Below are 25354 nucleotides of genomic sequence, written 5' to 3'. Positions count from 1 at the left end.
TGTTTTAAGAGTGAAAAATCAATTCACTTCTATCCGTTCTACACCACTCAGGATTTTGTACACCTCAATCATATTCCCACCCAGTCATCTCTTTTCCTAGCTGAACAGCCATCTTTAGCCTTTCCTCATATGAAAGGAGTTCCATCTCCTTTATCATTTTGGTCACTTCTTTAAACCTTTTCTAATACCTCTACATGTATTTTGAAACACGGTGACCAGAATTGAATGCAATACTCAAGGTGAGGTTGCACCATTGAGCGATAGAGGCATTATAATATTCTTGGTCTTATTTTTTTTTTTTATTTGTTACATTTATATCCCACATTTTCCCACCTATTTGTAGGCTCAATGTGGCTTACATAGTACCGGCGAGGTGTTACAGACTCCGGTGTAAACAAATACAAAGTGATGTTGTGGTAAGATAAAGTTCATGTGGCACACCACACTAGAGAATCGTACAATGGAAGAGTTGTGTTATGTCCATTACGTTCTTTAGTTTTGTTGTGTTGCAGAGATCAGGAATTTATGTTGGATCGGTAGGGTATGCCTTTTTAAACAGGTTAGTTTTTAGTGTTTTCCGGAAGTTTAGGTGGTTGTTAGTAGTTTTCAAGGCTACTACTACTACTACTATTTAGCATTTTTATAGCGCTACAAGGCTTACACAGCGCTGCACAAACATAGAAGAAAGACAGTCCCTGCTCAAAGAGCTTACAATCTAATAGACAAAAAATAAAGTAAGCAAATCAAATCAATTAATGTGTACAGGAAGGAGGAGAGGAGGGTAGGTGGAGGCGAGTGGTTATGAGTCAAAAGCAATGTTAAAGAGGTGGGCTTTCAGTCTAGATTTAAAGGTGGCCAAGGATGGGGCAAGACGTAGGCTTTTGGTAATATGTTCCACAGTTGTGTGCTTATGTAGGAAAAACTAGATGCGTAAGTTGATTTGAGTCCTTTGCAGCTTGGATAGTGCAGATTTAGGTACGTTCGTGTTGATTCGGATGTGTTTCTAGTTGGTAGGTCGATCAAGTCTGTCATGTATCCCAGAGCTTCACCGTAGATAATTTTGTGAACCAGAGTGCAGATTTTGAAAACTATGCGCGTTCTTTGATTGGGAGCCAGTGTAGTCTTTCACGAAGGGGTTTTGCACTTTCAAATCGCGTTTTTCTGAAGATATGCCTAGCTGCCGTGTTTTGAACGGTCTGAAGTTTCTTTAAGATTTGTTCTTTGCATCCCGCATAAATTCCATTGCAGTAGTCTACATGGCTTAGTACCATTGATTGTATCAGGTTGCGAAATGTTCCCCTCAGGAAGAATTGTTTCACGCGTTTGAGTTTCCACATTGAGTGGAAAATTTTCTTTGTTGTGGATGTCACTTGGCTCTCTAGTGTTAAGTTGCGGTCCACTGTAACGCCGCAGATTTTCAGGCTGTCTGAGATAGGAAGGGTGTAATCTGGGGTGTTGATAATTGTGGAGTTATCCGCGCTGTGTAGGGATGAGAGGATGAGACAGTGTGTTTTTTCTTTGTTTAGTTTTAGTTGAAATGCATTTGCCCAAGAGTCCATGATGTTCAAGCTGATCTTGATTTCGTTGGTGATTTCTGTCAGTTTAGATTTGTAAGGAATGAATATTGTGACTGTCTGCATAGATGAAAGGGTTAAGGCCTTGGTTGGATAAGCACTTGGCTAGTGTGGTCATCATTAGGTTGAAGAGGATCGGTGATAGCGGTGATCCTTGTGGTACTCCGCAGTCTGCTTTCCACGGTGATGATATGTTTGAGTTTGATTTTACTTGATATGTTCTTGTGGTTAGGAAGCCCTTGATCCAGCTAAGTATGTTTCCACCAATCCCGAACTTATCTAGTAATCTTATTAATATATTATGGTTTACCATGTCGAATGCATTAGACATGTCGAATTGCAGGAGGAGGATGTTTTTGTCTATTGCTATTTCCTGCTTGAATTTGGCTAGGAGAGTAGTACTGTTTCTGTGCTGTGGAGTGGGCGAAAACATGACTGTGATTCGTGTAATATTGAGAATTTGTTTATATAATCTGTAAGTTGTTTGGCTACCATGCTTTCCATCAGTTTGACTGACAACGGAATGGATGCTACTGGACGGTAGTTAGTGATTTCATTTGTTTTTTTCTTGGTGTCTTTTGGTATCGGAGTGAGTAGGATATTGCCATTTTCCTTAGGGAAGAGACCTTGCTGAAGCATGTAGTTTAGGTGGGATGTGAGGTCTGCTATGAAGCGGTCAGGAGCGGATTTCATTAGGTAGTTGGGACAGGTATCTAGTTTACAGTGAGTGTTGGAGAACCTGCTGATCACCTGTGCAACTGCATCGATGGAAAGGAGGGCGAATTTTAACCTGTTTCGGTCAGCCGGGTATTCTCCAGTGGTTGGGACCAACTCATTAAGGAAGATTTCGATGTCAGTGTTGTCCTGAGGTAGCGTGTTGCGTAGGTTTGCAATTTTTTCATTGAAATACTTAGCAAGTTTGTCTGCTGATGGGATGTCTGTATTCGATGTAGTAATCAAGTTGGTGTTTAGGAGTTTGTTCACGAGTTGGTATAATTTCTTCGTGTCTTTGTAATCTGTCCTTATTTTAGTTCTATGGTATGATCTTTTGTTCTGTCTTACTGCGCATTTGTATTTTCTTTGTGATTGTTTTCATGTGTTGCGTGTGTGTTCATCTTTTGTTTTTCTCCATGCTCGTTCGAGTTTCCTGGATTGTGTTTTTAGCTTTTTCAGTTCATCATTGCACCATGGTATCAAGTTATGCTTATGTGAAGTTCTTGTTCGTAAGGGTGCTATTTCATCTAGTATGCATTTGCATCTTTTATCCCATTCCACGAGGTAATATATGAAGTCTGTTTGTGCTGTCCATTCATTGTTGTATATCTGTTGCCAGAATGTTTTTGTGTCTACTTGACCTCTTGTTATGTAGGATGTGTGATCTTGTATTTGGTGTAATCCCTTCTTCCGCCAGTAAAGGGATAAATTTAATTTGTAGTGATCAATCCAGGGTGTTCCTGTCCATTTAATATCTGTTATTATTAGGTTCTGGTCTGTTGAAAGTTTGTGTGAGATAAGATCAAGTGTGTGCCATTTGACGTGAGTTGCTTGCATTTGTGGCCATTTGAGATCCCATAGGTGGAGGAATTCCTTACATTCTCGTGCGTTGATTTCGTTTAGGTCTTCTAAATGAAGGTTGATGTCTCCTAATATTAGTACATTGGAGTTGGTTACATGTGTTTGAAATGAAGTCCATGAAGTTAGTCTGGTCTTTGATCCAATTACCTAGAGGTCTGTAAAACAAGACACAATTCAAATTATCGCATAGGGTTTTGTTGTGGATTCTGACTGAGGCAATTTCAACTTCAGGTGTCATGGACTTGGCAGTGGTTTCGGTGGTAAAGTGGGATCGATAGATTAGTGCTATGCCTCCGCCTCTCTTTTCCTTTCTGGTCCAGTGTGAGATTTTGTATCCTGGAGGTCACAGGTCTAGGATTATGGGGTCCTTTTGGTCATGGATCCAGGTTTCATTGATGAAGAGTAGGTCACCTAGATGTTTTTCTTCAGCGCTGACTCCCAAAGTGGACCCTAGCATCAGGTAACTATAACTCGGATTACTCTTCCCAATGTGCATCACTTTGCATTTGTCCACATTAAATTTCATCTGCAATTTGGATGCCCAGTCTTCTTCAATATTTCACAATCCACATGTGTTTTGACAAATTTGAATAGTTTTATGTCATCTGATAATGTAATCTCTTCACTCATCGTTGCATTTTCCAGATTATTTATAAATATGTTTAAATAGCACCGGTCCAAGTACAGATCCCAGCGGCACTCCACTGTTCAACCTCCTCCATTGAGAAAAATGACCATTTAATCCTACCCTCTGTTTTCTGTTCAATAACCAATTCCTAATCCACAGAAGGACTGCCTCCTATTCCATGACTTTTCATTTTCTCAGGAGTCTCTCATGAGGAACTTTGTCAAAAGCTGTCTTAAAATCCAAATACACTACATCTACCAGCTCACCTTTCTCCATGTTTATTTACGCATTGTCACTCATCCCCTCTCCACCTCCAGTTCCTGACTTTCATCTTACCCCTTACTTAATTACGCTCCTATTACCACTTTTACTTCCCCATTTTTTTTCAAAATGTATTTGAGTTTTGATATTCAAAATGCAGTAACAGATACAATAAAGGTACAAAATATGTAACATTAACGAACAAGAAAAAAAAGTGTCATATCAGTCTTACAGGAGAACAGTAAGATGGATATGAAAATGATATATGAATATAGATTACAAAAGTATGACAGTTATCTCAGTGTAAAGGAAAGAATCATTAGGTAAATTGGTAAGAATCCAGTTTCTTCCATTTACGATGTCATTTGCTGAAGTGAGGAGACTGAATTTCCAGAACTTTTTCGTATTTCCTGAACAGAGTGAGCCAATGCCACCACATATTTATATCCAACTGAGAATTATCTTTCCAGTGGTTAATTATTAATTTTAATAAAACAGAAACAAGTAAAATAAGCTTTTGTCTTTGTCAGGAAGCAGGTATAAAACAGCACAGGACTTCAAAATCATGTGTTTAATATGAAGAGGTTCATTAAATTGTAAAATAAGAAAATAAGAATCTTGTTCCTAACAAACCAAAAGATGTTTAAGTTGGTGCGTTCAAATAGCATGTGGGTTAAAGTGCCAATGTTTTTATCACATGACCAACAGAAATCTGATTTAGCAGAGAGACTGTTTGGATTTCCTCGGGATTCATAATGCTCTATGTTGCATGAAATATAGTTATTGTGTTATTAATGCAGATAAGAAGGATCTTGGACCTTGAGACCAGAAAATGTCCCATGCCTATGTAGGAAGAGAGATTTAAGTCTTGTTCCCAAACAAAAGTTTTTCTTACTAAGTTGGAAAGTTTTATAGAAGAGAGAGGTTCTATGAGGAGCCACATCAATTTTTGTAACAAATTTGTCCAATAAACAGGTATCAGCTAAGTTTACGTGTGATGCTTTAAGGGCGTGCTGAAGTTGAATCCATGAGCAAAATTAAGAGATGGGTAAATGAAATCAGTTATCAGTTGTATAACCTTTGTATAACAATTGGTTTACATACAAAATACCATGAGTTTGCCAAATAGACCAGAAGAAAGGTTTATGATCTATCAATATTTCAGGATTGTTCCATATAACACGGTTAGACTTCTCTTTTTTTGGTATCAGGTAGGGTACAATATAACTTATGAAAGGCTTGAATAGAGGATGATAACACAGAACAGTGTTTGAGGGAGTTAGGAATGGTCATATGTGCCAATAAATTAAGTAGAAACTGAGGGGAGAGTGCACGTTGTAATTTTAACCAAGGAGGTATTAGATATCATCAAGGGAGGAGAACCAAAGACTGCATAGATTAAGAGTGTAGACATTGTGATAATTTATAAAGTCAGGAAAATTAACCCCTCCTTGGTGTCTGGATAACTTCAGTATTTTCATTGTTATGTGAGTGTTTTTTTCCTCCATAGAAAATCAAGCAGCAATTTCTAAAAAGTTGGGAGAAATGAGATCGGTAACATACTAAGAAGGTAATTAGATTGTTTTTAAAAAGGGTTCTAGGGGTGATCCGGGAAATTATAGACCGATAAGCCTGACATCAGTGCCGGGCAAAATAGTGGAAACTAATATAAAGAATAAAATTATAGAACACATAGACAAACATGGTTTAATGGGACAGAGTCGACATGGCTTCAGGCGAGGGAAATCTTGCCACACCAATCTGCTTCATTTCTTTGAAGGCGTGAATAAACATGTGGATAAAGGTGAGCCAGTTGATATTGTGTATCTGGATTTTCAGAAGGCGTTTGACAAAGTACCTCATGAAAGACTCCAGAGGAAATTGGAGAGTCATGGGATAGGAGGTAGTGTTTCAGAAAGCTTTTGATAAAGTTCCTCATGAGAGACTCCTGAGAAAATTGAAGAGTCATGGAATAGGAGGAAAGGTTCTGGTGTAGATTAGGAATTGGCTATTAGACAGAAAACAGAGGGTAGGGTTAAATGGTTATTTCTCCCAATGGAGGAGAGTAAATAGTGGAGTGCCGCAGGGATTTGTACGGGGACCGGTACTATTTAACATATTTATAAATGATTTGTAACACTTGTATCCCACATTTTCCCACCTAGTCGCAGGCTCAATGTGGCTTACACAGTACCGTAGAGGCGATCGCCAATATTGGTATGAAGAAATACAAAGTGAAGTTATGGTAAAGTTTGTGCGTGACAGACAGATTTAGGAATCATAATGAGGAACAGGTAATTTATGTCCAGAACGAGCTTTGGTTTTGTTGTGTTGCAGAGTCGAGGCATTTAAGTTGGGTCGTTCAGGTATGCCTTTGTGAACAGGTGAGTTTTTAGTAGTTTCCGGAAGTTTAAGTGGACATATGTTGTTTTCACGACGTTTGGTAGTGCGTTCCATAGTTGTGTGCTTATATAGGAGAAGCTGGATGCGTTGGTTGATTTGTATTTGAGTCCTTTGCAGCTTGGGTAGTGGAGATTTAGGTATGTTCGTGTTGATCTTGATGTGTTTCTTATTGGGAGGTCTATGAGGTCTGTCATGTATCCCGGGGCTTCAGCGTTGATGATTTTGTGAACGAGGGTGCAGATTTTGAACGCAATACATTCTTTGATTGGGAGCCACTGTAGTTTTTCTCATAAGGGTTTTGCGCTTTCGAATCTTGTTTTTCCATATATGAGTCTGGCTGCTGTGTTTTGGGCAGTTTGAAGTTTCTTTATGATTTGTTCTTTGCATCTCGCATAAATTCCATTGCAATAGTCTAGGTGGCTTAGTACCATTGATTGTACCAATTTGCGAAATACTTCCCTCGGGAAGAATGATTTCACTCTTTTGAGTTTCCACATAGAGTGGAACATTTTCTTTGTTGTAGCTTTCGTTTGGCTCTCTAGTGTGAGATTTCGGTCGATTGTAACTCCGAGCATTTTCAGGCTGAGAAAGGGTGGTTGTAGTCTGGGGTGGTTATGTTGGTGGGTTTGTTAGTTTTATATTGGGATGAGAGGATTAGACAGTGTGTTTTATCTGTGTTTAGTTTTAGTTGAAATGTGTTTGCCGATGAGTTCATGATGTTCAAGGGAAAATTAGGTTCTTACCTTGATAATTTTCTTTTTTTTTAAGTCACAGCAGATGAATCCATTAACTGATGGTTGTATCCGCCTACCAGCAGGTGGAGATAGAGAACACTGAAAGCACATGATGTTCTTGGACGCCCAACCCCCTCTGCCTTCAGTATATGAAATTCCCAAAGCAGAGTGAATAAAAAAGGCAATATAACAAACTTTCCTCACAGAGAACAAATGCCCCAGAACCAGGGCAATAACCAAACAAAGGAGGGACGTTATCAACCACCTGCAATAAAAACAGCATGTAGAAACTCTGATAGCTTGTCTTCAAGTACTCCTGATGAGGCACAATGTCTGTATGCAACATCTGTACAACAACTAAAGTCAGTCAGGGAGGGATCATGGATTCATCTGCTGTGACTAAAAGAAAGAAAATTATCAAGTTAAGAACCTAATTTTCCCTTCCTTGTCATCAACAGCAGATGAATCCATTAACTGATGGGATGTATCAAAGCACTCCCTAAGTAGGGTGGGAACAGGCAACTCCGCGAGCAAGCACTTGCGCTCCAAAATGTGCATCGTGCCGCGCTGCCACATCCAGCCTGTAATGTCGCATGAAAGAGAGCTGAGAAGCCCAGGTAGCCGCACGACAGATCTCCTGAAGGGAAAAAACACCCATTTCAGCCCACGAAGAGGACATTGCCCTCAGAGTGCGCTTTAAACGCTTCAGGCGGCGACCACTCTGAAAGCAGATAAGCCGAAAAAAATGAGTTCCTTAAGCCATCGGGCTATAGTGGCCTTAGACGCCGGAAACCTCTGTTGGGGACCTGCCAACAGAAGAAATAAATGATCAGAATTCCTAAACTCATTTGACAGCTGCAGATACTGCCACAGAGCCCTGCGGACATCCAAAAGGCACAATTGCCCAAAGGAGCCCAGAAACTCCTCCTTAGAGAAGGAAGGAAGAAAGATGGGCTGGTTGAGATGAAAAGCTGAAACCACCTTAGGCAGAAAAGAAGGCACCGTATGAACTGTTACTCTAGATTCCGAGAACTGCAGAAAAGGATCCTGACAGGAAAGAGCCTGAAGCTCAGACACTCTTCTAGCCAACATCACTGCCACGAAAAAAAACTGTCTTGAAAGTCACATCCTTCTCAGAAGCCCATTTAAGAGGTTCAAATGGAGATCGCTGGAGCGCCTTCAACACACGCTCCAGGTTCCAATCCGGACAGGGTGATCGCAAAGGAGGACGGAGACGAAGCGCCCCTCTGAGAAAACGGACAATATTCGGATGAGCAGCAAGGGACAATCCGGAGACTTTCCCACAGAAGCAGGCTAACGCTGCCAATTGAACTCGAAGGGAATTGGAGGCCAGGCCCTTTTGTAGCCCGTCCTGCAAAAAGTCCAGCAAGAGCGAGACTGTCGCCAGAGTCAGCGAGATAGACTTTGGCTTACACCACACCTCAAAAGTGCACCAGATCCGAGCATAAGTTGCAGAGGTAGACTCCATGCGAGCCTGCAAGAGCGTGGCAATAAACTTATTAGAATAGTCCTTGTCCCTCAATTGCGCCCTCTCAAGAGCCAGGCCGTAAGACCAAAACGGCAAGGATCATCCATAGTCACCGGATCCTGAACTAACAGGTTCGGAACCCGAGGCAAAGAAAGAGGCGCGTCCACCAGCATCCGCGGAAGATCCGCATACCACGGACGCCTTGGCCAATCCGGGGCGATGAGAATCACCAATCCTAGGTGCAGACGAATCCGAAGTAGAACTCGCCCTTATCAAGGGCCAAGAGGGAACACATACAGGAGGCCCGAGGGCCAAGGTTGAGCCAGAGCATCCAACCCTGCCGAGCGAGGATCTCTCCTTCTGCTGAAAAAGCGAGGGACTTTGGCATTTACGCTTGACGCCATGAGATCCAAGCCTGGAGTCCCCCATTTGGCACAAATCTGAAGAAAAACTTCATCTGCCAGTTTCCATTCCGCCGGGTCGATTTGATGTCTGCTGAGGAAATCGGCTTGCACGTTGCTCTGACCGGCTATATGAGCCACGGACAGCAGCTGTAGGTGGCGCTTGGCCCAGTCGCAGATCTGAGACGCCTCCACAGCCAAGGCCCTGCACTGAGTGCTACCCTGGGCGATTAATGTAGGCCACTGCTGTCATGTTGTCCAACAGAACTCGGACAGGAAGACCCTTCAGCGTCCTGTGGAAGGCCAGAAGAGCCTGAAATATTGCTCTCGGTTCCAAGCGATTGATGGACCATCCCGCTTCCACGGTGGACCACAGACCGAGCATAGCGTCCCCGGCAATGAGCTCCCCAGCCCGAAAGGCTGGCATCCGTTATCACCAGACACTAAAAAGGAAGAGCCAGTGGCATCCCCTGCCACAGCCTGCTGTCGGAAAGCCACCAATCCATACTGTGCTGGCCCGCAGGAAGCCACCGTAGTCTGTGCTGCTATTCCTGGGAAATCGGAGACCATTGCTGAAGCAGAACAAGCTGCAGCAGTCTCATGTGAGCTCTCGCCCAGGGGACCACCACTATGGTGGCCGTCATCGATCCCAGGAGCTAAACAAAGTCCCAAGCTTGAGGGCGAGGCATTCGCACGAGCAGGCGGACCTGATTCTGAAGCTTGAGCCGCCTGCTGTTGGGAAGAAAAACGAACCCCGAAGCCTTGTCGAACCGGACCCCCAAATACTCGAGAGACTGAGAGGGGGTCAGGTGACTTTTGGGCATATTGACTACCCAGCCCAGAGTCTGAAGAACTGTAACAATGGGAAGAAAAACGAACCCCGAAGCCTTGTCGAACCGGACCCCCAAATACTCGAGAGACTGAGAGGGGGTCAGGTGACTTTTGGGCATATTGACTACCCAGCCCAGAGTCTAAAGAACTGTAACAACTCTGGCTGTGGCAAGTCGACTCTCGTCTGCCGAATCCGCTCTGATGAGCCAGTCGTCGAGATAAGGGTAAACTCTGACACCCTCTCGCCTGAGAAAGGCAGCCACTACCACAATGACGTTGGAAAAAGTCCGAGGGGCAGTCGCCAGGCCGAAAGGCAAGACACGAAACTGAACATGTTGGCTCAATACCGCAAACCGGAGAAACCGCTGATCCGGCAGCAAGATGGGAATATGCAAGTACGCTTCCTTGAGGTCCAGAGACATGAGAAACTCTCCTGGCTGTACCGCCGCAATGACGGAGCGCAGGGTTTCCATGCGGAAGTGTCGCACTCCTAAGGCCTCGTTGACTCTGCGTAAGTCAAGGATAGGTCTGAACGACCCGCCTTTTCGAGGCACCACAAAATAGATGGAGTAGCAACCACAGCCACGTTCGGCGGAAGGAACCAGAACCACCACTCTGCACTTCAGCAACACCTGCAAGGTCTTGTATACTGCTGCCCGCTTGACGGCAGTGCCGCATCGGGACTCCAAAAACGCGTCTCCTACTGGGACAGCAAATTCTAGCCGGTAACCTTCTCTGATCAGGTCTAGGACCCACTGATCCGAAGTAATCATGGTCCACTCCTCGAAAAAGAGGGAAAGACGACACCATACTGTGGGAACAGACGAGTGGACTGGCGCCCCATCATTGTGGAGGACGCCCCTGAACTCCTGGACATTGCCCGGACGCCGCCACGCATTTATCCGAATGAAAGGAGTTCCTCTGCTGGAAATGGGTACGTTGATCAAACCCCGCAGAGCACCCTGGGCGATACCTGCGAGCTTCGCGAAAACGTGGCCTGGAAGAGGAGGAAAAAGAAGGTCTTTTGGAAGAAGGCCTCAGCCTATCCTAAGGCAACCTTTGGGACTTAGAGTCCCCTAGGTCTTTAACAATCTTCTTCAAATCCTCCCCAAATAAAAGAAACCCCCGAAAGGGAAACCTCCCCAGCCTTTGTTTACAGGCCATGTCAGCCCCCCAAATGCCGGAGCTAAAGAAGGTGGTGGGCAGCAACCACCACAACATCTGCTTAGCTGAAGCTCTGACCATATCATAAAGGGCAACAGCCAAAAAAGACAGGGCTGACTCCATACGCGGGCCGACCTCAGCGAGGGAACTCGCTCCATCGGCAGGCTGCTCAACCGCCTGCTGCAACCAGGAAAGGCAGGCCCGAGCTGCATAGGAACTGCAAATAGCCGCCCGTAAGGAAAGGCCCGAGATATCAAAGGACCGCTTCATCGCAGATTCCAGCCACCAGTCCTGCATATCTTTCAAAGCGACCCCTCCCTCCACCGGGAGAGTAGTCTTTTTAGTCACAGCCGTGACTAAAGCATCCACTTTAGGCATCCCAAAGAGGGTCAACTGACTTTCCCTCAGGGGGTAAAGGTGACACATAGCCCCGGCCACTTTCAAGGGACCCGCAGGGTCAGACCATTGAGCTGAAATAAGCTCTTGGATGGAAGCATGCACGGGAAAATCCAAAGAAGGCTTCTTAGTGCGAGCCATCCTAGGATTAATAGAAGAGGCAGTGCCCTTGTCAGGATCTTCAACACAAAGGCCCTGTAAGGCATCAGAAATGAGAGCTGGCAGCTCGTCACGGTGGAAAATCCGAACCGCTTTAGGGCCTCACTGAAGAGCAGGTGGTGACACTCAATGCGCCATTAACTGGTAAAGAGGTGCAGAGAGTCATCAAGAGATTACAATTAGCTAAGGCTCCGGGTCCAGATGGATTTGGGTCTGAATTCTACAAAATTCTTCAGGATATTCTTATACCCCAGTTTATTGGTATGTGTGAGGATATCCGGGACTCCCAGATAACGGGCAATACATTAAATCATGTTTACATCACAGTACTACCTAAGGCCGGATAGGACCCTGAGCTGGTGGGATCATATCGCCCCATTTCCTTAATAAACCAAGATCTTAAGATTCTGGCGGGAGTCATGGCAGACAGGTTAGGAGCATTCCTTCCGACTCTCATACACCCAGATCAAGTGGGATTTGTATCGGGCAGATTCGCATCAGCTAATATTTTGAAAGTGTGTAGAGTGTTACATGAAGGGGCGAGGCGATCTGGGGATGCTATCCTGGCCAGTCTAGATGCAGAGAAGGCCTTCGATAAAGTGCTGTGGCAATACTTGTTATGGGTTCTGCAGCATTTTGGTATATTGGGAGATTTTTTGGACTGGGTGCGGGTATTATATAGTAATCCCTTGGCCCAACTTATCATCAATGACACTCTTACGTCCCCCATTGCTTTGGGATGGGGCACTAGACAGGGATACCCTCTCTCCCCATTACTGTTTGTACTGTCCTTAGAGCCGCTGGTAGCCCGAATTCGACAGGAGAGGTTAGAGGGTATTCAGGTGGGGGAATGCGAATATAGAGTGAATTTGTTTGCTGATGACATGCTGCTACTTCTTAATAATGCAACAAATACGTTGCCATTGGTGATGGGGCTTATACGGGAATTTGGTGAATTTGCGGGACTCCGTATTAACTTTGGAAAGTCGGAAGCTCTGCCCATCACTGCTCCCTGTAGTACTTCCTTAGTGGACTTTCCTTGGGGATGGGCAAGAACAGGGATTAAAAATCTGGGAGCGTATCTAAATGCAGATTAAGACTGGATGTATAGGAAAAATATTATTGAGAAACTTGAAGGGATGTGCAGATTGTGTGCACGATGGAATGATCTCCCAGTCAATTTTCTGGGCAGAGTTGCTCTAGTGAAAATGATACTCCTACCTAAAATATTATACCCGCTACAGATGTTACCTTTCTGGGTCAGGCAGAGGGAGGAGGGGCTATATCGGAGTATAGTTAGTTCTTTTATCTGGCAATGCGTCCTTGCATTGCATTTACTAAGTTAACCCATGCTAGGGCCAAGGAGGGACTGCGGCTCCCAGATCTAAGGCTTTATAACATAGCCTAGTTGTTAAGGTGGGTGCAAGAATGTTATACTTTGTCAGATAGATATGCCTTGCCAGGGTTCTGGCATAGTTGGTGCACTCCTATGACATATTTTCGGCATTGGCAGGGGGCCGACGAGGTGGCAGGCATAGAGGGGCAGAAATCAGTTTGTGATAGCACTGGGAAAGGCATGGAGATGGTGGAGAGGTATAATAGGAGGGGCCAGGGGGGTAGATCCCTTTTTGTCTATTATTAATAACCCAGACTTTCCAGACTGGGAGGAGCATGGTTCCTTTAAAGCTTTGATAACAAGGGGGGTGCCAATATCTGGGACAATTGTCGGAATCAGGGGGATCTTGCTTCCCTACCTTTGATGTGATCAGGCGAGCATGTCACCTCTCGAATACACAATTTTTTTGTTTCTTACAAATAAGAGACTACTATAGCTCAGTGGTGAGGTCGGGGGGGGGGGGGGGGGTCGGGGGGGGGGGGCTCCCCGGTCTGCTTCACCAAGTTAGATAAAATTTTTCATGCTATGCCGGCTTCCTCTATCGTCTTTCACAATGGCACCAGTTGATAGTAAATAATCGACCTGCCCCTCATATGGAGGGACTGGCCTCGATTTGGAGCAGGGATGTTGGTGAGACAATCTCTCGGGAATCTTTGGGAGGGGGGATCTTTGAAGCTATTCCCAAGGTCTCGGTGAATGCTGCTCCAAGATATCCAGTACCGCATATCACTCGACAAAGAGGGAAGGAAATGGGGCTGTGGAGTGATGACATATGTATAAAATGTCATGGGGCCCCAGGCACTATTTTGCATTCATTTCTGGAATGCCCATCCCTTTCACGATTAAGGACCCAGACCTTGGCAATTATCAAGTGCATTTTAAATAAGCCACTGGAATGGTCCTATACTGCATTGCTGCTAGGTGATGAGACACAGCTACGAGGGGAGGGATTGAATGAGGCCCAATGTCAGTTTGCCTTGCTAGCTGTATTGTTGGTAAAAAAGTGTATACTGCAGTCCTGGGCGGATTTGGCACCCTCCCCCCCCCCCCCCCCCAACACATAGCTCAATGGACACACCTTGTGAAAGAAATGGCAGAATGGGTAGCCCTACAATATCTCTCAGCTACATCTAGGAGGCAGAGATTGGTTAGAGACATATGGCACGCCTACTTACGACTAGCTCTAGAAGAGATCAGGGATGAATCCTGGACTGTATGAAAGAGATATCCATTATTGGCGCAGTTGTTTGGTATGCGAGTGAATAAGGGAGACCTGGGTGGGAGGGAGGATAGAAGGGGAGGGGGAGAGTTTAGCTGGGCAAGGGGACTAGAATAAAAGAAAAATGAGGAGAGGAGCAGAGGTTCATTACGTTTACATGATTGCCTGGAGTTCTTCTGTTTCACAAGGCATTTGGTTGTATTCAATTCTGTTATGTACTTACTAGTGGAACCATGCTCGTTTCCTCAACAATGAAACGGGCCCTAGGAAGGCTGTCATGTAAGCTTTTTTTCCTCTCTCCCCTGCCCTCCCCTCCATGTCCAGCGATTCTCCTCTTCCCTGCCCTCCCATCCGTGTTCCGCGATTCTCTCCTCTAGTGTCCTCCCATCCCATCCATGTCCATCAATTCTCCTCTGACCTGCTCTCCCCTCCCTCCCCTCGATGTCCCGTGATTCTCTCCTCCCCTCGATTTGTACCTAAACGTTCTCTGGCTAGCTGGTGCTGGCTTCCATTCCGTTTGTAACATCCCTCCTAACGTCAGCTCGCCTCCTGCGTTCCCTTCCCTCTCACTGTTCCGCCCTCTGACGTCATTACGTCTTTTTTTTTAAATATTTTATTTATGCTTTTACATTTATTAAACAACATAAATGTAATGGAAATATGGAAAACTGTTTACAAAGCAAAAAAAAAAAAATTATTTATTTATTTTTATACATTGGAAATATCACTCTATCACTTTGTCCACAATAAAGATCCAGATACTAGGCAAACGGAAGGAAATTAATTATCAATGAGCTTGAAAAGCAAGTTTATCCTGCAAGCCAACTTTACCGCATATTACATTCTTTGGGATTCAACTAAGGAGTATTAACACTTTCCTTTACTACTATAAATTGTTGCAGTTTTAAGGGATCAAAGAATACGTAGTTATTTGATTGTAGGGATACTAAGCATCTACAAGGAAATTTCAATTTGAAAACTGCACCCAGGTTGAGAAGTCTAGCCCTGTATTGCAAGAATTCTCTCCTCCGCTTCTGCATATCCCTTGTCAAGTCAGGAAAAATTTGAACCCTCGAGCCCAAAAAAACTGCATTAATATGTTGAAAATAAATCTTAAAGATATTGTTCCTGTCCATTTCAAAGGCAAAAGTAGCCAGCAGTGTGGTCCATTCCATCACTATAGCGAAGGAGCTCTCTAGAAATTCAGTTAAATTTAACTGCTGATTTTGCGGTTGTTGTTCGTTTAAGTTGATTGTAGCTCCTGTTATGTACTGGGCCTTAACAATGGGTGGAAAACCCTCCACTGGTAGACCCAGGACGTCACTGAAGTATTTCCTTAACATCTCCACCGCAGGAATCAATGGAGACTTGGGAAAGCTTATAAACCGCAAGTTATTCCTACGAAACTGATTATCAAGAAATTCAATTCTTCGTGCTTGGATTTCTTTATCTTTCATTAAATTTGTCGTAATATTCTTAAGTTTAGCGTCTTCTCCTTCCAACAGTGCTGTTTTATCTGATTGTTCTTGAGATCTGGCAGTCAAAGTTTGGGAAATTTGTTTAACCCCCACAATCTCCTCTTTAAGAGAGTTTGTTATCATTTTAAGGGAAGCGTTTAGTCCTTGGATTGAGTCCCAGAGCACTTCTAGTGTAACAACAGCCGGTCTTACCACAATCCCGCCACCTTCCGGGGTCTCTCCTTGATCTGAGAGCGATTCCTCCAGCTCTCCCTGTGTTGTTCCGATAGGGGTAGAGAAGCCGACAGGTCCTCCCAGCTGAACGGGCAGGGGCTGCACAACCGCTTCCTCCATCCGATTCCTCTCCATCGGCGTCTGAACACCTCTTGGTGGCGGGGGGGCTGCCCTTGCGGGGGGACTCAACGTCACCTCCTCTATGCTCTGACCCGTTTCCGCGGGTCTCGTCGAAGCAGGAGCTTGCGCTTCAAGCGGTCTCATCAGGAAGGCTTCTATAGTGTGGCTTGACGAACAGCGGGGCCCGTAACAAGGTTCGGGGAGGCTTGAACCTTCGTTTTCCCCTTCCTTTTCCCCATTCTTCAAGCAAAAATGGGGAAATTCTGGCGTTTTACCACAACTATCCTTCGGAGGTAAGAGAACGCCCACACAGCTCAAATCGCCATCTTGGATCCGTGGTCATCATTACGTCTTGATGCGAGGGCGAGACAGTGAGGGGGAATGGAATGCAGGAGGCTGGCTGACGTCAGGAGATGTTACAAACCTAGGCAGCCAGACATGGAACGCTGGAGGTGCAAATTATGATATAGGATGTAGCATAATGCTTCATTATAATGGAAGCAGAAGGTGTTGCATGTATCTGAATCAGTGACTAGATATTATGGCTGTAATTTTGTGACTTTCTTCAATAAATAATTTCTGTAAGCTGTTACAGCTCCAGTATACCCAGTGCAAAAAAAGACAGCAGATGTAAATTCTCAAATTGGACATATTCCAAACAATGAAAATAAAATGATTTTTCTACCTTTGCTGTCTGGTGACTGTTTTTCTGATCATGTAGGTCCCAGTCTGATTCTGCTGCTCTCTATCTCTTCCCTTAACTCCGTTGCCAGGGCTTCCTTTCCATTTATTTCTTTACTTTCCTCCTTTCTTCTTAATTTCTTGCTCTACATCCATAGGTAAAAGCTGGGTCCTCCACAGACTTGACTGGAGGAGGTAGAGTGGATCCAGTTTTTGCCTATTTTCTCCATCCATGTGCAGTTTTTCTCCTCTTTTCCCTTTCCCTCATCTCCATCAGTATGCATCTCCTTCCTATTCTTCCTTCCCCTCCATCCATATGCATATCTTCCCTCTCCTCCATCCATGTCCATCTCACTTCCTCTCTCTTCCCTCTCCTCCATCCATGTTCATCTCACTTCCTCTCTTCCCTTCCCTCCATCCATGTCCAGAATTTCTCGTCTCCCCTAAATCCATGTGCATCTCTCCTCCTCCTCTCCCCCTCCCCTCCATCCATGTTCATCTCACTTCCTCTCTCTTTCCTTCTCTCCATCCATGTGCATCTCCTTCCTCTCTCTTTCCTCCTCTTCATCCATGTGCAACTCCTTCCTGTCTTCCCTCTCCTCCATCCATATCCAGCATTTCTCCTCTCCCTTCCCCTCCATCCGTGTGCATCTCCTTCCTCTGTCTTTCCTTCCCTCCAACATTTCCCTTCCTTCCACTCCACCCATGTCCAGCATTTTTCCTCTCCCCTCCATCCATGTGCATCACCTTCCTGTCTTCCCTCTCCTCCATCCATGTCCAGCATTTCTCCTACCCTCCCGGCCATCCATCCATGTCCAGCAACTCTCCTCTCTCACCTCCCATCCATGTCCACCGATTCTCCTTTGCCCCTATCCTTCCCTCCCATCCATGTCCAGCGATTCTCCTCTCCCCTTCCCTCCCCTCCCATCCATGTCCAGCGATTCTCCTCTGGCCTCCCCTTCCATCCATGTCCAGAAATTCTCCTTTGCCCCCATCCTTCCCTCCCATCCATGTCCACCGATTCTCCTTTGCCCCCTATGCTCCCCCTCCCTTCCATGTCCAGTGACACGCACCAGCTTCCACCTTCCTCCAAGATCGTTCCAACCCCAGCCCCACCTGCCTGCCCTCAGCTCCTTGACTTTCCGTTCGTGCCCTATGCGTTGAAATCTTCTACTTTTTACCCGAAGTCACAGCGGCGAACCAGCAGTGAAATCAGCAGGCAGGCTTGCCTCCTCGTCGCTTCCCTTCCCTCGCGGAAAGGAAAGGCGGGACGCTGAGAGGGAAGGGAAGCGACGAGGAGGCAAGCCTGCCTGCTGCTTTCACTGCCGGTTCGCTGCTGCAACTTTGGGTAAAAAGTAGAAGATTTCGACGCAGGGGGCACAAACGGAAAGTCAGGGAGCTGAAGGCAGGCAGGTGAGCCGGCCCTCAGAAAAAAGGTGCTGGTAAGCTGTACCGGCACAAGAAAGTATTGTGTAACAGTCTGTTGTGGTACACAATAGTTTCACATTGCTTCTATAAAAACTCCATAATACTGCTAGAATACAAACCATAGGTGGATGTCTGTAAGAATAAAAAAAACTCGCCCACGCTGTTCTGACACAGATAGGTGTCTAACCAGTGCTCACCAGGTAGGTCATGTGGATGGGTATTTACCACTAACGGTCTCTGCGGCAAGCGTGGACCGAGTAACCAATTGTTGGGTAAAATGTCTAAAAACGATTCTACTACTACTACTACTATTTAGCATTTCTAAAGCGCTACAAGGCGTATGCAGCGCTGCACAAACATAGAAGAAAGACAGTCCATGCTCAAAGAGCTTACAATCTAATAGACAAAAAATAAAGTAAGCAAATCAAATCAATTAATGTGTACAGGAAGGAGGAGAGGAGGGTAGGTGGAGGCGAGTGGTTACAAGTGGTTACGAGTCAAAAGCAATGTTAAAGAGGTGGGCTTTCAGTCTAGATTTAAAGGTGGCCAAGGATTGGGCAAGACGTAGGGGCTCAGGAAGTTTATTCCAGGCGTAGGGTGCAGCGAGACAGAAGGCGCGAAGTCCTCTTTCAGCATACAAAAATCTGTACGGTGTTCATTGTGTTACATATAGTCAAACAGGATGTTCCTTCACTGATTAACTTCTATTACATTGTGTAACCAGGTACCTCTAAGTGCAGCCAAGGATAGAACAATCTCCTCCAGCCACAGGCTCCCAAGTACAGTCAAGAAATAAATGTCCACCATCAACTTCAATCTTAAGGACTTCATTCCATGCAGGTTTCTAGTAGACCTGATACACAGTTCCAACAGCAGCATTCACCTTCAATCTTAAGCACATATAAGCCACCTGAAAGTGTGTGGCAAATAGTCCCCTTTAAGCAGTAGGCTATCAGCACACATCAGGATTCAATACAGGCTCACAGTCAGCTCCAGTCTGGGCTCTTTATCCAGTGCACAGTAACAGTAGTTCAATTCCAAATAGAAGCAGTTCATTATCACAGTTAAATCACAAAGCAGCAGTTTCTACCTTCTACTCTTTACCTTCAGGAGGGGTTCCATACTTTAGGGATTTCTCCTACCCCAAGGGATTCTCCTTTACATCAGCTTCACTGGTAGATTCAATACTTTAGGGATCTCTATTACCAAAGGGTTTTCAGCCTGCAAATACTTTTGGGACTCTCTCACACCCAAGGGATTTCACCCTTCATCTGCTTCACTCTACCCTCTTTTCTCCTTCTGCTTCTCTCTTCCCTGGGACTCCTTCCCACCTGCCTAATCAATCCCTGGTTTCTGCTACCACAACCAATCATTCTCCTTCCATTAGCTTCCCCCACACCCATACCAGCTGAGTTAAGCATTAGACTAATGATGAGCTCCTGCACACAGGGTTTCCTATCTCTCTTTCCCCCTAGTGGCAGCCAACCTACACATCCTGCCAGCTTACACCCATGTCTTCCCCTATTGCAGCTAGGAGTCCAGTCCGGGTTCTTCATCTCACCCCCATGCCTCCTTGCCTGCAATGCCTTCTGGGACTTGTATTTCAGACTGAAACTGCCTTAACCCAACTATCCTTGATTGTGACTCTATCACAATTGTCAAACACTTCGTAGATGATTATGTTTACTGTATGGGGCAAAGCATTAACAAAGTGGATTTCTGAACTCAGATTACCAGTTTTGATCAAGGAGTAGTGATCAGCGCATTCCTGCTCAGGTGACAGATCAAAAGCCAGCAAAGTGTAACCTGATAAAACTCTGTACGTTCGATCATCTAAGCGCTTGTATCAACTGCATGTATTCTCTCACACAATGATCGTGTTCAAAATCCAGTTGAAGAGGTTTTCCCAGCACTTATTTGCCATCCACGTACAAAGCAGCAAAGTTGATATTGTAATGTTGAAAATTAAAGAGGTTTTTACCATAAAACCTACTATGAGCGTTGTTGTCCACAAACCCCTGGATGATGAGTTTGGGCAACTGTCCCAGAAACAGATTTTCCTGGTTGGTAATACGAGCTCCGGCGGGTATGCTAAATGCCTTCAGCCACAAGTGATCAACAGCATACTTGACATTAGACTTCAACAGTGCTTCAGCGTGACCCAACCTTACTCCCGGTGACACTTTTACTCTCTTTACGAACAAAGACACAGACAGGATCTGTACTTTGAAGTTTTCGTCAGCATCCCCGCTCGTTAAACAGAAGGCATCTTATCTGTTTTATCTTAACATCTACCCCATTTCTTGGAAAAACAGATCGCTGTGTAAATGACCCAGTTATTCTGCCTTCTGGCTACCGGCTTTAAAGCGAGCCCTGAAACTGGCTTTGCAACTGCCAGGGTCAACTCGTGGCTCCTGGCTGAGTCTTTATAAAACAGACCGCTCGTAAACTGCATCTTGAGGGGTCCTTCGCAATAATTTAGAAGCAGTTCTATGAGGGTTCTATAAGGGTAGCAGTTGTTGCTGCCTGATCAGACTGTCTCCAATCGTGACATCCAGCTGGCTGAAAAGGGAGGTTACCGGATAGTTTGCTAGCACCACTGTGGCCTTCTCTGCGATGTCTGTTCCATCTTCTTTTACAATCTTATAGGTCAGATACAACATTATTTCTCAAATCCAAATAATCTTCACCGTGACCGGCTATTTAAAAGTCAAGCACTGCGGTTTCCAATAAGGGTGATCAGGGTGATAAAGGCGGTATTTCCACATAAATGCTTTTTTTTTATACTGGCTTGTGTGGGTGATAATTGAAAGAGGTCCAATTCTGACAACGCATTCTACAGAGCCATCGTGTACAAAAGACATGACTTTTTTTCTCAAAATATACTTTCCGGCTCTGTAGCGTAAACTCTCTTCTTAGCTTTACACTTAGACTTCTGAGACACTACACAGTTCGGTTTCTTTCTTTTAAGGGGTTTGGACGGTCCTTCTAAAAGTGTCTGCCCACCTCTTTCTTTTAAGGGCTTTTCATATGACCGTAGTCCTGATCCAGTCTGCTCCACGTTGTTGTCACTCATGTTATGCATAACAGCTGTGGTGACGTGACTGATCACATCTTTGGCTATTTTCATGTGTGTTCTCAAAACCTCTTCTCAGGAACATCAGTGCTTTTCTAAAGAGACTACGAAACACACCACCAACTACTGATCCTCGCTCCATATATAATGAGTGATTTGTAAAAGCCTGGGCGCCTGTGACTGGTCTGGGTTACATAATAATCTCTGTACGCTGCCGTGTCACTATAAGTTTTAATCACCACCATATTAAAAATGTTCGCTTTCCGAGATCGCACATGAAGATTAAGGATCACCTTCCCATCGTGAAATGAGACGTGCCTGTCCTGATCCGTCTTTATTTCACAAGTAATAGTATGGATGTGGTTCTTGTTCACAGGGACATAAGGGGGTTGATTATATATGAAGGCGACAAACTTGTTACTTTTCCCTTTAACTGGTACACAACACAGCAGTGGTATAAAATGATCCGCTACTAACTGATGCTCCACAATGTCTGTATAAAGGTACAAGGTGTTAATTCTAGATGTGATGTCACTGGGCAAGCTCGCAGTACTAGTAAAACCATTAGTTTCTAACCTAACATGATCGCAAATTCGACATCTGCTCAGATGAGCACCGGTGAGTCAGTACTTTTCATTACAGTTCTATGCCTGTCGGGGTCATAAGAAATTAACAGGGGGTTGCTTATCATAGCGAATGGTGATGTCTTTGTTCATACTCTCCATTAAAGTTTCCACACTCGAGTAATAAATAACCTATCCGTACTACAAATGTTTCATTTGGTACTCAATACACCATCAAAACAAAAAATTGGTCTTTTGTAACATTGTCCCACATCTGTGGGTATTATTTCCACCAAACCCAAGTGCCTTATAGAGCCAGAGGTCTTGCTAAATGTACTGTAAAATTAGAACTGGTGTTTTGTGGGAATATTTCTGAAGAGGTGTTGCTAGGTACTGTAATATAGAACCCCTCATCGTCCATGTTGTTTCTCTTGAGCAGCCTTATATGTCTTGTACCTCGCAGGCCAGCACCCAACTGTTAAATTTCTCAAACCAGCCTCTCCATTTCACTAGACATTTTTTGCTCCGACACCTTCATTTACTTCTAAAACGTTTTCAATATGGTAGACCATCAGTGTCAAGATGGATTTTTAATGTTCTTTGGTGTAAAAAGAAATTTCCACTGCTTCCTTGTCGTAATCCTGTATATTGTAAACAGACTTCTGCCCCCTGTTTAACACATTTGTTATTATAAATATCTCATCAGTCCACATTTGTTCGTACCCCTTTTGAAAAGTTCCTTTTGTTTTCAACAGTCTTACATGATCACCTTTTGCAAAATGTTTCACGGCCGTTTCTAGTCCCGCATTCCCTCTATACATTATTTTCCAGACATGCAGAGAATTCAGAGGTGCCACGTTGATGGTTCTACCTTGTATGGTTCTGTGAAAACTCTTGATTATAGTTACATAGTATGGCGAAAAGTGTTGCTTGATGTGAAGTACTGCCACATTTTAGACTTCAGTGTGCAGTTAAACCACTTTACCACGGGCGCTTTTATAACATAGTTGGTCACAAAATGGCAGATTCCTTTTCTTTTTCAGTAACATCTATACAGATTTAAAAACTCTTTACCCTTGTCCATTTGTATTTTTTTAGGCGTGCTGCCTAAACTAAGTACCTTTGCAAAGGCTTCGACCACTTCACAACCGATTTTTGTTTTTAGGCACACGGCCCAAGCATATCTCGATAAGATGTTGATAATTGTCAGTATGTATTTATAGCCATAGTTAAAAGAAGACAGCTGACAGATGCACCATGTCCACTTGCCACCAAGCATCCACTTTTGAAACTATGGTTTTGTTTCTTTGAAAATGAATAAGAGTAGGTCTGTGTAAGGTATAAGAATCTTGGCCCCTGAGATATTCTTTGATATGCTTTTTTTTTTTGAGAGCTTTATTGTTTTCTAGAGGCATAGGACCTCAGAGGTGTGATGCCTCCTAAACTCCTAACCGTCTCCAGATTGAAGTAAAATCTGCTTACGATTTCTTTGTACATGACTTCATAGGAAGGTGCAAGTTAACACTAGCACTGTAAGGTGGGGGCAGCTGTATAAGGGGAGCGAGGAGGAGGCATATGGTTATCTGCAAGTTGCATATCTCTATGTACAGTGTGGCCTAACACTCCTGAGGAGTAAAAAATTACCTGTGTATAATATGTAAACCACTGATTATAACCACAGAAAGGTGGTATTATCAAACCCCATCCTCTTTCACCAAGCAACCTGCCTGTTAGTTGGCAGTACATCTACCTTATGGCTACTGATTATGCGGGTTTCTCTCTGTCTGTTTCTTCTAAATGGGCCTGCTGAAAGGGGGGGGGGTGGTGAGATGAATTTTTAAAACAAACCTGTTTTTTCCTTTCAGACTGGCAGCAGAAAGCAGCTCTGGGAAATGTAGATTCTCACACAGAAAGGAGCTGCTGCAGAAGCAGCTCTGGGGAATGTGGATTCTCACATAGAAAGCAACACATCTCCATTTTAAAATTCAATACTAACTGTTCATACTAGATATTTTGCCTGTGCGCCCTTTAAAGCCTAAAAATGTAATTTGCTTTTTCAATATACTTGCCAGATGAATCTTCTCAATTTCTATGACTGGGCATGTCAAGAGCCGGATCAGAAGAGTGACAAATATGGCATATTTAAATTTTAGTAAGACCTTTCACATGATTCCACACAGGCAATGAAAAATACAAGAAGGCACTCTTGATAAGGGCCCAAAAGCGACTGACTGCATTAGAAACTGTCTGTAGCAAATGGGGTTCATGCCAAGGAAAGGAAGGTTGGAAGGTCTCAGGAAAGGTTTGTCTTTTTTTCTAATGATAACAAAATCTGCAACAGGCTAGACACCCTGGAAGGTGTGGAAAACGAAGGAACTAGCAAAGGTTCAGGAATGGTCTAGAGTCTGGAAATTATGCTTTTTTTTTTTTTTTTTTTTTAAGCAAAAAAACAGGATCATGCCTGCAGGGGGTGAAACTCTTCTGTGTGCAAGAGAGGAGAGGGATCTGGGAGTGATAAAATCCGATTATCTTAAGGTGGCTAAACAGGCAGATAAAGTGATAGCAAAAGCCAAAAGGATGACTGGGTGCATTAGAAGAGGAATTTCTAGCAGGAAACAAAAAGCAGATGATAGTGTCTCTGTATTAACACTTTGGTGAGACCTCAACTGGAGTACTGTGCACAGTTCTGGAGATCATACATTCAAAGATATAAACCAGATGGAATAGGACCAGGGGACAGCTACTACACCAGTCAACGGTGAAGGCCAGTCTGTTGCTTTAATTGTTAGGCTGCTTAAGTAACTATTACAGGCCTCAGGCTATGTCAGCCAAGGTTTTGTACTTTATCTACTTATTTCAGCTTCAGCAGTACCATGGATATCCAGAATATGATGGGACAATGGTTTCTAATATGTATCCTTTATTTTTAATTAGCCATACACAGAACAACACAACCATTATTCTGCCAAAGGAAGCAGACACAAATCTGAGGAAAATTTAAAAAATATCACTTAATTCTCAACAGACTTAAATGTCCACAGCTGAAGTTTGGCTTTGGATTCTTTACACATTTTTACTCCTACTAATGCACTAAAGACATCTACATTTTCTAATACTCAGTAGGAAGTTTTGGTCCCAATCACATATTCAACCCCATATTATAGAAACACTGCAATTTGTTTTATAAAATGATATTGTCTCTGAAGAACATATTGTGCTATGCTTGATTCTCTGGGAAGTATTTTGGCACACTTGGATTTTGAATCACTTATGCTGAAGTGTTTCTTTTTTTTTTTTCCCTTTGGAAGGGGGAGGGGGTAATTTCTAATTCAACAGAAGCCATCCTCCATTGGGCAACACCACCATGCACCTTCATTTACAAGTGCATGGGGAGGTGAGGGCAGTTTCCCTGTTTTAAATTCTCCCCAATTTAGTTTAGCCCAGTCATTACAGCACAGGTCTTTGGCCAGGGGTCATACACAAGAGTGCCATCCAAAACTCAGCAAACATGGGCCCTAAACATGGCCATTAGACATCCTTGTTACATAATACTGGGATGACTTGC

The 25354-nt window shown here is 44.1% G+C and overlaps 1 protein-coding gene across 1 annotated transcript in view; it reads right to left on the bottom strand.

The window, feature by feature from the left end:
* FAM169A (family with sequence similarity 169 member A) overlaps positions 1–25354 on the bottom strand; it is a 288635-nt gene that overhangs the window by 19406 nt on the left and 243875 nt on the right. The window lies entirely within an intron of this gene.

This window comes from Microcaecilia unicolor, chromosome 2 (genome assembly GCF_901765095.1).
Source record: "Microcaecilia unicolor chromosome 2, aMicUni1.1, whole genome shotgun sequence".
Taxonomy (NCBI): Eukaryota; Metazoa; Chordata; class Amphibia; order Gymnophiona; family Siphonopidae; genus Microcaecilia; species Microcaecilia unicolor.
This window is presented reverse-complemented; position numbering and strand designations above follow the sequence as displayed.